Below are 12,060 nucleotides of genomic sequence, written 5' to 3' on the forward strand. Positions count from 1 at the left end.
GTTCGGTAAACCGGCGGAGGTAACTTCCTGGCCACTATGCCGGGTTGTGCGGCGGGCTTCGTGTTGCTGCTTCTTCAAAAGAAAGTTTGGGTCCAAGTAAGCAAGGGGGTGAGAAAATTTTACTTTCCGGTTTGCTTGACGGATTGTCTGTGTTGGTAGAGGATCTGAACCGGAGGAAAGAATAATTACCTCTGCATCCTCAGCTTGGCTGCCTTTAGCATCGTCCTGATAATAGTCATTGTCAATGAGGTGTATGAAAAATGAACCAAGAGAGTCAAGTTCTACCTCTGAGTCCGGATTAGCCTCGTCAGCATCAGCATTTGGTTCGGAAGACGCAGTGGTCCTCTTCTTGGCAGGTTTTTTGGTAACCTTGGTCTTCGGGCGAGGTGTTTTTGCCAGTTTATCCTATGGTTTTTTCTTCCAGAACGGATCATCGCCCTGCCAAGAATGACAAAATTTTGAGACTATTTAAAAGGGAGCAAGCTAAAACGAAAAAGTTGTGATTCTTACAGTTGGAAGTTTATTGCAAATGCAGAAGGGGCTTAATCCGGTTTGGCTACAGACAGCTTCCGGTTCATTCAGTATTTTCTTGACGGCCTCAGTAACTTTAGCTTCTGTTAGCTGAATGTCGATATGTCGTTGAGGGTCTTTTAAGTCCCCTGTGTACTCACACATTAAACCGGGGCGCCGACTTATAGGCAGAACGCTCCAAGATATCCAACATCGAACAAAATCAACACCTATTAAACCGTTTGCCATAAAGGCTCTGAGTTTTGACAGCTGTGGTGCATAGTTGGACCGCTCCTTGGCAGTCAGCCTCTGAGGAAACAGATGAGTGTAGCTAAGCCGGTGAGGACGGTAACCTGGCAGAGGATTCTCAGCAGTTGGAGACGTGTCTCAGCAATAAAACCAAGTTTGATTCCAGTCCTTAGGGTGACTATGAAGCTTGGCGTGAGGGAAACTGACATCTTTCCTCTTCTGAATTGCCATTCCACCAAGTTCGGTATTGGGCCCATCTGTAAACTCAGTACGGCGGTTTAAGTAGAAAAAGTCTCTAAACAGCTCAACTGTGGGCTCCTCTTGAAGATAGACCTCACAAAATACTTGGAAATTGCAAATATTGGACACAAAATTTTGTCAAATATCTTGAGGGTGGAGTTGGAAGCTGGCAAGCACATCTCAGAAATTTTTTGAACCGGGAGGGCTAAAGCCTTGACCCAGATGGTTAGCAAACACGACTACTTCTCCGCCCTTGGGTTCAGGAGGATTTTCCGGACTAGGAGCCCTCCAGTGAATGACTTCTTTCTTGGCTAAAGCGCCAGTTGCGACACATCTGTCTAATTGTTCTTCAGTAACCCGGGAAGGAACCCAGTTGCACTCATAAACTTGTTTGGCCATTTCAATGGAAAGCTGAAACATGGTTATTGCCGGTTTAAGATTTATAATGAACAAGTATAAAGCGACGCAAGGTCAAAAGAAGACAGAGGTATATACACATTGTTAAACCGGAGTCAGACATTGGAGATGGTACAAAGATAAAGATGCTTGGCAGTTTAATAGGGGACTAATGGTACCTACCGGATCATCATTTTTCTATGAGATTAAACCGCCTACTCTGGTATAGAAGGTACATGTCTAAGATGCCTAAGTGAAGGAAAAACAAGTTTCACAGATTGACATGGTAATTTCAGATCTGCAGCGTGTTGGTAAATCAAAATATATTCAGACTTAAAGTGCAGGTGCTTAAGCAAGTTTAAACAGATCCAGATGAGTTTTTCTACACGAAGCAGATGATCTAAGGATGAAAAAGGGGATTGTAACTACAACTGTGTAAGAAAGTAGCAGATCTAAAGTCATCATATACGCTATGAAGAAGAACAGGGAAGAACAGTTTCAAACCTCGAGGAACACCGAAACCCTAATGATAGATCTAAAGCAAGGGAAAGGAAAACTTACTGACGTTGACAGAGCAGCGGAGGAGCGCCGCGTTTCTCTGGTGCGTTCAGGTTGATGCAGCGGCCGGAGTTGAGGTCGAGGGCGAAGCTTGACGACGGCGGCTGCGCGTGAGGGTTAGGTCGGCTCGAGGAGGAAGAAGAAAGCGAAGAGGCATGGGGGGAAAATGGAAAGGACCCCTTGGTCCTATTTATAAAGGCAAAGGGATAAGTGACAGGCGCGAAAATCGAGGAGCCTAAAAATTGGATATGTGACGAAGCTATCGCCTCGATTGTCGGAGGCTCATTAATGAAGGTGAGCTATATGCAATCTTTAATAACAGGTGACGTCATGGCGGTTTATCATGATCCTGGAAGATGACGTCATGGCGGTTTACAAGATTTCTGTGAAGGTGATGAAGGAGGGATTTTTCTCAAGTGTTGAAGATTGACATGAACCAGTTCAAATCAATCTGGGGCCTAATGTTGGGGATATTACTACTGGGTATAAACCGGCCATGAGAGGCCGGGTTATCCCCATAACAAGTTATCTATATTTGAAGCCCATGAAGACGAAGACGGTGGCGCTTTATGAAGGCCTAGGGCCCAAAGGCGGATTAAGGCCTGTAGACACAAACCGACAGTGATATGTAACTTGTGTTGTAAGATAGGAAGAGTAGAGACCGGGCCAGACACGTTTATGAGCCGGCCTCGGGATCCTGTGAACCGACGGGCGTCAACCCATGTATATAAGGGGACGACCCGGCGGCGGTTTAGGGACAACAAACAACAACTCGAGAGCCAGGCATAGCGAATTCGCTCCCTGGTCATCGAAACCCTAGCAATTCCACAACAACTGGATTAGGCCTTTACCTTCACCGCAAGGGGCCGAACCAGTATAAACTCTCTGCGTCCTTTGTCCGCTTTAACCCCTTTAAGCTAACCCGTCGCGATGGCTCCATGACTAAGTCCTTTCACTAGGACATCTGCCGTGAAAAAACCACGACAATGTATGAAGAGGAGAGAAAACAGAGGCTCAGACAGAATGTTGTGAGTGCTGAAGAAAACTTGAAGGTTCTTGAAGAGAAGAAGGAGATGGAGAATGAGTTGAGGCATTTCAAGCTTGATTTTGCTAAGATGGTGGCTGAGAAGGAGCAGGCAATGAGCCAATTAGGCGGCACACAACTTGCTCTAACTGATCTAAAGAAAACCTTGAGAAGAAGAAGATGACAGACAAGTCAGTAACCAACACTCATCAGGTCTTCAGGGTTAAAGCAGAGAAAGAGAGGGACCAAGCAGTGCAGGAGAGGGACCAAGTGATTCAAGAGAGGGATGATTTGAAGCATGAGAAAAGGAAGCTTGAGTACATGATTGGTGACCTATTCTGACGCCCGGATAATTAAGCTACAGTAATCCTCTGCTAATGATGCCATGTCACCATGATTACTGTTGATAAACTCACGTTGGTTCGAAACCGGTTCAATTTTCAAATTCAAATTAAAGTCCAAAACTCAAAGTTTTCAAACATGAAAGTTAAAATGTTCAAAGTGTGGCAAATAATCTCTGGTTATTTGTCATGTTGGAACCAACCTCTTTTGGATTCCCAAAGTGCCCTTGTAAATTATTTAGTGGTCCAGCAGCATTTAAAATTGGCCTTTCCAATTTCTAAAATTGGTTAGGCAACTTCTTTTGGCCTCAAACTTTTGTGGCTCCTAGAATTAATGTGCTTGTTTTATGTGGTAAGTCTCATATCTAACAAAGCTTGTTTAGATTTACAGTTTAAAAGAAAACACCAGCAAAAATTATAAAACAGAAAATAAAATCAGTAAAGGGCCTAGCTAGCTAATGTGCCTCTGGGCCCTAGTGGCCACAGAGCAATAACGGCCCACCTCACCTCCTCTCCCTCTAATCATGCTACAGGATACAGGGGGAGGGCGTGGCGGCCATCCCACGGCCATGGTTGGCCCCCCAGCCACACCCCGGCCATCCGGCGGTGCCGCGCCAAGATAAGGACCCCGAGCACCCCCTGCTAACCCTAGCGCGCTCCTTCCCTTTCCTCCTTTTCTCCTCCCACGCGCCGCTGCTCTCTTCCCATCCCCACCCGACGTCGTCGTTGCCGTGCCGCCGTTGCACACGCGGCCACCGGCTACCCCGCACCGCACCGCCGTGCCCAGAGGACCGCCATCGTCATCTACGCCATCTACAACACAGGCTCGATGCCGTGGAGCCCTACAACGACGGGATCGAGGTCGTCTTCAACCTCGGTGCCGCCGCCGTCCGTCGTTCGATCTGCGCTACCCTGAGTTCCTTCGGATTCCCCGACTCTTCCCGAGCTTTGATGTGAGCACCACCGCGTTTCCCCTATCTCCCTGCTACCGCAAATGCCTTGTAGCGAGTTGCCGCTGTAGCCACGCTCCGACCGCCGCTCGGCTTCGCTGCCGCCGTTACCAGTTGTAGGTGCTTGTGCTGCTTGCACCTTCGGACGCGGCGCGTCGCACTCGTCCCGTAGGACCTAACTCGCAGACCAAATGGCCACTGGAGCACCGATCCCACGCTCGCCGCGCCCATGGCCGCGCCTCCGCGTGCCAACGCCCAGCTGTTGTCGCTTCTTGCTGGAGCTGCTCGTTGTTGCCTGCTACTCTACTGCTGCCTTGCTCGCTGTCGCTACTTGTACTGCCATCATTGCCTGCTGCTGATGCCGCCATCCCTGCTCGCGCCCGCCTGAGTGTTCTGCGCCGCCCACGCGCGCCGGGCCACACCCGCTCCCATGCTTGCCGCTCCTAGCTTCGGCCGCCGTGGCCTCTGTGCCCATGCGTGCACACCAGCCATGGCCGAGCGCCCGGGCATGTGTACTGTGTGTGTGCGTGTTGTGCGTGTGTGAGGTGTGTGTGCCGTGTGCGTGTGTGAGGTGTGTGTGACAAGGAAGTGTCCAATTATTTTCATTTGTCAACATATTATTCAATAAAATTTCAGCTTCATCCGGTGTTCTTTCCCTGAAAACTGAACCAGCACAACTATCCAGGTAATCTCTGGAAGCATCGGTTAGTCCATTATAAAAGATATCAAGTATTTCATTTTTCTTAAGAGGATGATCAGGCAAAGCATTAAGTAATCGGAGAAGCCTCCCCCAAGCTTGTGGGGGACTCTCTTCTTCAATTTGCACAAAATTATAAATATCCCTCAAAGCAGCTTGTTTCTTATGAGCAGGGAAATATTTAGCAGAGAAGTAATAAATCATATCCTGGGGACTACGCACACATCCAGGATCAAGAGAATTAAACCATATCTTAGCATCACCCTTTAGTGAGAACGGAAATATTTTAAGGATATAAAAGTAGCGAGATCTCTCATCATTAGTGAACAGGGTGGCTATATCATTTAATTTAGTAAGACGTGCCACAATAGTTTCAGATTCATAGCCATGAAAAGGATCAGATTCAACCAAAGTAATTATATCAGGATCAACGAGAATTCATAATCCTTATCGGTAACACAGATAGGTGAATTTGCAAAAGCAGGGTCAGGTCTCATTCTATCATTGAGAGATTGCTGATTCCATTTAGCTAATAATCTCTTGAGCTCATATCTATCTTTGCAAGCTAAAATAGCTAAAGAAGCTTCTTTATAAAAAACATAACCCTCAAGAATAACAGGCAAGTTTTCATCATCACTTTCATCAATATAATCAGTTTCAATAATTTCTTTCTCTCTAGCCCTAGCAATTTGTTCATCAAGAAATTCACTAAGTGGCACAGTAGTATCAAGCATAGAAGTAGTCCATCATAAGTATCATGCATAGCAGAAGTGGCATCATCAATAACATGCGACATATCAGAACGAATAGCAGAAGCAGGTTTAGGTGTCGCAAGCTTACTCAAAACAGAAGGTGAATCAAGTGCAGAGCCACTTCAAATGATACATGCAAGTCTGCTGAAAACAGCATGGAAAGTCTGCTGAAAACAGCGTCAGTCCGGGTTAGTTCCATTCAAATCATGCAAGTTAGAGTCCAAAACAAGGGCAAAAGTGTTTGGAAAAGTAGATACGACGGAGACGTATCAATCCCTCATAACGCACTCCTGATGATAATTCTGTAGTGTAGCTATTCGGTCGTGGTCATCGAGGGTGATTTCCTCTTTCACCATTCCCGATACGGCTCTGTCGTTCAACACCTCAAGTGTGAACCTCGAGGGTGGTCCCTCTTACGTTCGCCTTGATGATTACATTGAGTGGAAAACATCGGGGGTGATTCCTCGGGTTTTCCCCTTGATGTCTGGACACATAGTTACCTTGACCTTACTTGAGACCGTTGTGAAAGCCGGGCGGGCCTGGAGAGCACCCGTGCGATGTGATGGTGGCGGCTGGCTGTTGAGCGGTATCACCCAGGAGGGGGTGATAGCTTCGGACTTGTCCCGACAGCCGTCACTTCTTTTAATAATGCACTAACAGGTTTGGGTATTTGTTCTGAGTTGGCCTTTGGCCTTTACGCACTAACCACCACGCGAGAATAGTTATGGGCCTCGACATCGCAGTATCAGCCGAAGCTTTGTCAGCCGTCCAGTTCAGCATTGCGGCACGGCTGGGCCGGCGCCATCCGGGCAGCCTGGACCCGCCCTGCGCGCAACGATCTGGAGTGCAACGGGCGATGGGCCCAGACCCCGGAGTGCTTAGGATGTAGACCGGCGGGGACCTCTCTGCTGAGCCTAGGTAGGGCTATGACGTGTTCATCTTCCGAGGCCGGGCATTGACCCCAGAAAGGTGTGTCCGGCCAGAGTGATCGAGCGTGTTGGAAAACGTGGGGCACGCCTGCAGGGAAGATCTTTATTTGAATACCGTGTCCACGGTAATGGACGATCAGACTTATATCTTGATCTAATACAACTAGAAATGGATACTTAAGATATGTGGCTCTGGGATTGCTTTCTCGCATGGAGTCAAGGAAGGATCTCTGGGCATTAATGTTACAACATGCTTGTTTATTAAACTACTATTCTATGCTCTTCTACATGCTGCAAGACGCTTGGAGCTGCTTGAAGATGCTAGTCTTCAATAGGCTAGGCCTTGCCCTCTATTCTAGCATTCTGCAGTTCAGTCCACAGATACAACCCTTCCATTTGATACCAATGCATACTTAGAATAGATCTGATGCTTGCGAGTACTTTGGATGAGTACTCAAGGTTGCTTTGCTACCCCTTTTCCCCCTTCCTTCTTCTTGCCGGTTGATGCAACCAGATGATGGATCCTTGGAGCCAGATGCCACCGCCGATGGATACTACTACATGGAGGCCGCCGAAGATCAGGAGTAGTTAGGAGGTCCCAGGCAGGAGGCCTTGCCTCTTCGATCGTTGATGTTTGTGCTAGCCTTCTTACGGCAGTCTTGTTTAACTAATGTCTGTACACAGATATTGTTGCTTCCGCTGACTCTTGTGTATCGAGCTTGTATTTGAGCCCTCGAGGCCCCTGGCTTGTAATATAAAGCTTGTATTTTTTTCAATTTGTGTCTAGAGTTGTGTTGTGATATCTTCCCGTGAGTCCCTGATCTTGATCGTACACATTTGCGTGTATGATTAGTGTACGGTTGAATCGGGGGCGTCACAAGTTGGTATCAGAGCCGACTGCCTGTAGGATCCCCCTTTTCAACTCCTTGGCCGAAGTTGAGTCTAGTCCTTGAAAAACTGTTTTACTAACATGGCTGTGTGGCTTACGGGCCCACGTCGCCAATGGGTGGTATTAGGATCTTTTATTCCTCGTCTATACTCTGGGATTCTGATCTCTCTTCTATTCAGGTTAAATGATTTTGCTAAATCTAACATTAGGATCTCGTGATCATGTCCATCCGGAGGTTTGTGTTACCCATTTCTCGAATTGAGGTTCAAGATCTGATTCACAATGTTCACTGACCTTGTGATCCTCTTATCGATGGCACCCTGCATCGTCACTTGCAAATCCCTCGTTCCAGTGGTTTTCTCCGGCGCTGATGTAGCCTTTGCTATGTCTCGCTATTGTATCTCTCCATCGTGCGCAAGCATGTCGCGCTAGTATGTCTATGATGTTTTTCTTGTCCGAACTCTTATGAACAACGTGTAATTGGATTCGTATATGTATCGGTATGTCTTCAATGACTACTGCTTTGTACTTATTGCCCCTTGCGCACTGTTCAAGTTACATCTTGAATGACTCCGTACACCTGCTCCACCCCTTGCTATACTACCCCCTGTTGCATTTAGGCAGGATGGTTAGAGCCGCTAGTCGTGACCGCCCGAATACATGGCCGGAATGGTAAAGCAGTTGAGCTGAATCGTCAGTTCATGGAAGGATTCATGGCTCAGTTCCTCGTCCCAATATGAATCAGCAACCAGCCCCAGTAACACTGCAATACTTTGCGCGTCTCAACCCTATCATCTACCGCAGCTCAACTCAACCACTTGATGCTGATGACCGTCTCCGTGACATCACTCTCGAGTTGGAGTCGGCTAATGTTGCCCTTACCAGTTACGCCACCTTTGCGACATTCCACTTGAAAGGTCCCGCTACTCAATGATGGGACAACCATAGTCGTTCCTTACTTGTTGGAACCACCATCATTTGGCCGGAATTCCAAGATGCATTTCGCGGGCCAATGTCGAACCACCTTGGTTAGTCACAATGTCCCCCGTTGAACTTGAAAGGTTGGAATTCCATGTTTCCCCCATTGTTTTGAAGTCATCCACATCGACCTCATTCTGGGAATGGAATGGTTGAAAACCCATACCGCTTCTACCATTTGCGCCACTAAAACCGTCCATCTACTACATCCATCAAATGAGATAGTAAGCTATCATGCTCATCTTGTTCGAAATTGAAGCATGGATTTATTCCTTGGATGCGTCAAACGCTTCTCCTCTTGTGAGAATTGAAAATGCTCCAGTCGTTTCCAGCCCATGACCTTTTACTTGCTGCAGTTAAATTTGCATTGAAATTGCGGTGACATTTCCTTTTGGTACTCGTTGCAAGATCTTCACCGATCATTAAAGTCTGAAGTAATTGTTTACTCAGCTAGATCTGGATCTCTGTCGGCAGCGATGTATGGAAACAATTTCATACTATGACTACGGTATTTCTTATACCCATGGCAAGGCTAGTGACATGGGCGATGCCCTGAGTCGCAAGTCTTATTGCAACAACCACATGGCCTATAAAGCTTAAACCCTTGCAAGATGATCTCACTTACATAGAGCATCCGATCTATGTTCTCGTTCTAACTGAACGTCACGCCCGTCTAACGGCAATCAAATTTCTAAGGGGTTCAGTGGTCAAATCATTCTGAAGATGAAGCCACTTGGGAACTCGAGGATCGTCTTCGAGATGAATACCCCGTTTTGTTTCCATCTACCTCCTAAAATCTCGGGACGAGATTTCTTGTAGTGGAGGAGAATTGTGACGCCCGGATAATTAAGCTACAGTAATCCTCTACTAATGATGCCATGTCACCATGATTACTATTGATAAACTCGCGTTGGTTCGAAACCGGTTCAATTTTCAAATTCAAATTAAAGTCCAAAACTCAAAGTTTTCAAACATGAAAGCTAAAATGTTCAAAGTGTGGCAAATAATCTCTGGTTATTTGTCATGGTGGAACCAACCTCTTTTGGATTCCCAAAGTGCCCTTGGAAATTATTTAGTGGTCTAGCAGCATTAAAAATTGGCCTTTCCAATTTCTAAAATTGGTTAGGCAACTTCTTTTGGCCTCAAACTTTTGTGGCTCCTAGAATTAATGTGCTTGTTTTATGAGGTAAGTTTCATATCTAACAAAGCTTGTTTAGATTTACAGTTTAAAAGAAAACACTAGCAAAAATTATAAAACAGAAAATAAAATCAGTAAAGGGCCTAGCTAGCTAATGTGCCTCTGGGCCCTAGTGGCCACAGAGCACTAACGGCGTACCTCACCTCCTCTCCCTCTCCTCACGCTACAGGATATAGGGGGAGGGCGTGGCGGCCATCCAGCGGCTATGGTCGCCCCCCCAGCCACACGCCGGCCATCCGGCGGTGCCCCGCCAAGATAAGGACGCCGAGCACCCCCTGCTAACCCTAGCATGCCCCTTCCCTTTCCTCCCTTTCTCCTCCCATGCGTCGCTGCTCTCTTCCCATCCCCACCCGACGTCGTTGTTGCCGTGCCGCCGTCGCACACGCGGCCATCGGCTGCCCCGCATCGCACCGCCGTGCCCAGAGGACCGCCATCGTCGTCTACGCCATCTACAACACATGCTCGATGCTGTGGAGCCCTAGAACGACGGTGTAGAGAATGATTTGGTGCATCGATAAAATGATTGATTGTGCACTAGGCACATATATATAGGTACAAGGGGTGCGATCGGTATCTTGTCTCCTAAGATACACGTACATAAAGAGGGAGACAGATACTACAGGTACTGCATACAGAACCCAGACCTACGTACATGTACACATGTTCAACACCCCCCCGCAGTTGAAGCGTCGCTGGTGACGCAAAGACTGGACCGAAACCCCTCGAAAGTCAAGGTGGGTAGTCCCTTCGTAATCACATCGGCGAACTGCTGATCGATGGGCACATGTAGAACACGAACACGACCAAGTGCGACGTGGTCCCGGACGAAGTGGATGTCGAGCTCGATGTGCTTCGTCCGTCGGTGATGGACAGGGTTGGCAGCGAGGTACACCGCGGAGACGTTATCACAGTAGACGAGCGTCGCCTTGGTGACCTCACATAGCAACTCCTGGAGGAGCTGTCGTAGCCAGGAACACTCCGCGACGGCGTTGGCCACGGCCCGATACTCGGCCTCGGCGCTCGATCGTGAGACCGTGGGTTGTCGTTTAGACGACCACGAAATCAGAGAGGGCCCGAGGTAGACGCAGTAGCCGGAAGTGGAGCGTCGAGTGTCGGGACACCCAGCCCAGTCAGCGTTGGAGTAGGCGACAAGGCTGGTGTCGGGCGAGGCCGTCAGGGTGAGACCCATGGCTGTGGTGCCACGTATGTACCAAAGTATACGTTTCACGAGAGCCCAATGGGTGTCATGAGGAGCATGCATCTGAAGGCACACCTGCTGGACAGCATACTGAATGTCTGGATGCGTCAGTGTGAGATACTGAAGCGCACCGACGATGGAGCGGTAGAAGGGAGCGTCGGACGCCGGAGAGCCCTCGACGGTGGACAGCTTAGCCTTCGTATCGACAGGCGTGGAAGCAGGCTTGCAATTAAGCATGCCCGCGCGCTCCAGAAGCTCATAGGCGTACTTCTGCTGGTGTAGAAAGAAACAAGTAGCCCGGCGCACAACCTCGATGCCGAGGAAGTAGTGAAGAGCCCCCAAGTCCTTGAGGGCGAACTCGGTGCCGAGGCGAGCTGTGATCTGCTGAAGAAGCGCTGGTGAGGACGCAGTCAGGATGATGTCGTTGACGTACAGGAGGAGGTACGCGGTGGCGTGGCCCTGGTGGTAGACAAACAGGGAGGCATCGGACCGTGTGGACCGGAACCCCTGTTGCTGGAGGAAGGCCGCGATCCACTGGTACCAGGCCCGAGGTGCCTGCTTCAACCCGTAGAGAGAACGGGAGAGCAAGCACACGTGGTCCGGATAGTCGGTGTCGACGAAACCAGTCGGCTGCTGACAGAACACCTGCTCGTCGAGATGGCCATGCAAAAAAGCATTAGACACATCGAGCTGGTGGATAGGCCAGGCGCGAGAAACAGCAAGCTGGAGAACGGCGCGAATCGTGCCCGATTTAACAACTGGGGCGAAGGTGTCGGTGAAGTCCACGCCGGCACGCTGCCGAAAACCACGCACCACCCAACGCGCCTTGTAGCGCTCGAGAGAACCGTCGGGACGAGTCTTGTGGCGGAAGACCCACTTGCCAGTGATGACATTGGCACGGGGTGGCCGCGGGACAAGCTGCCACGTACGGTTGCGCTGCAGGGCGTCAAACTCCTCACGCATCGCAGCTAGCCAGTTCGGATCCCGAAGGGCAGCGCGAGCAGAGGTGGGGAGCGGTGACGGCGTCGAGGTAGAAGCCGCGCATGCGTACCGCGTGCTGGGACGCAGGGTCCCAGTCCGAGCCCAAGTGACCACACCGGGGAGGGGTGCAACCGTGGCGACGGGAGCCGCCAAGGGGGCCGCGGCGACGG

The 12,060-nt window shown here is 49.2% G+C and overlaps 1 pseudogene; it reads left to right on the forward strand.

The window, feature by feature from the left end:
• The window catches only part of LOC123142452 (uncharacterized), a 41,118-nt pseudogene that overhangs the window by 22,697 nt on the left and 6,361 nt on the right, over nt 1–12,060 (forward strand).

The sequence above is a fragment of the Triticum aestivum genome, chromosome 6D, assembly GCF_018294505.1.
Source record: "Triticum aestivum cultivar Chinese Spring chromosome 6D, IWGSC CS RefSeq v2.1, whole genome shotgun sequence".
Taxonomy (NCBI): domain Eukaryota; kingdom Viridiplantae; phylum Streptophyta; class Magnoliopsida; order Poales; family Poaceae; genus Triticum; species Triticum aestivum.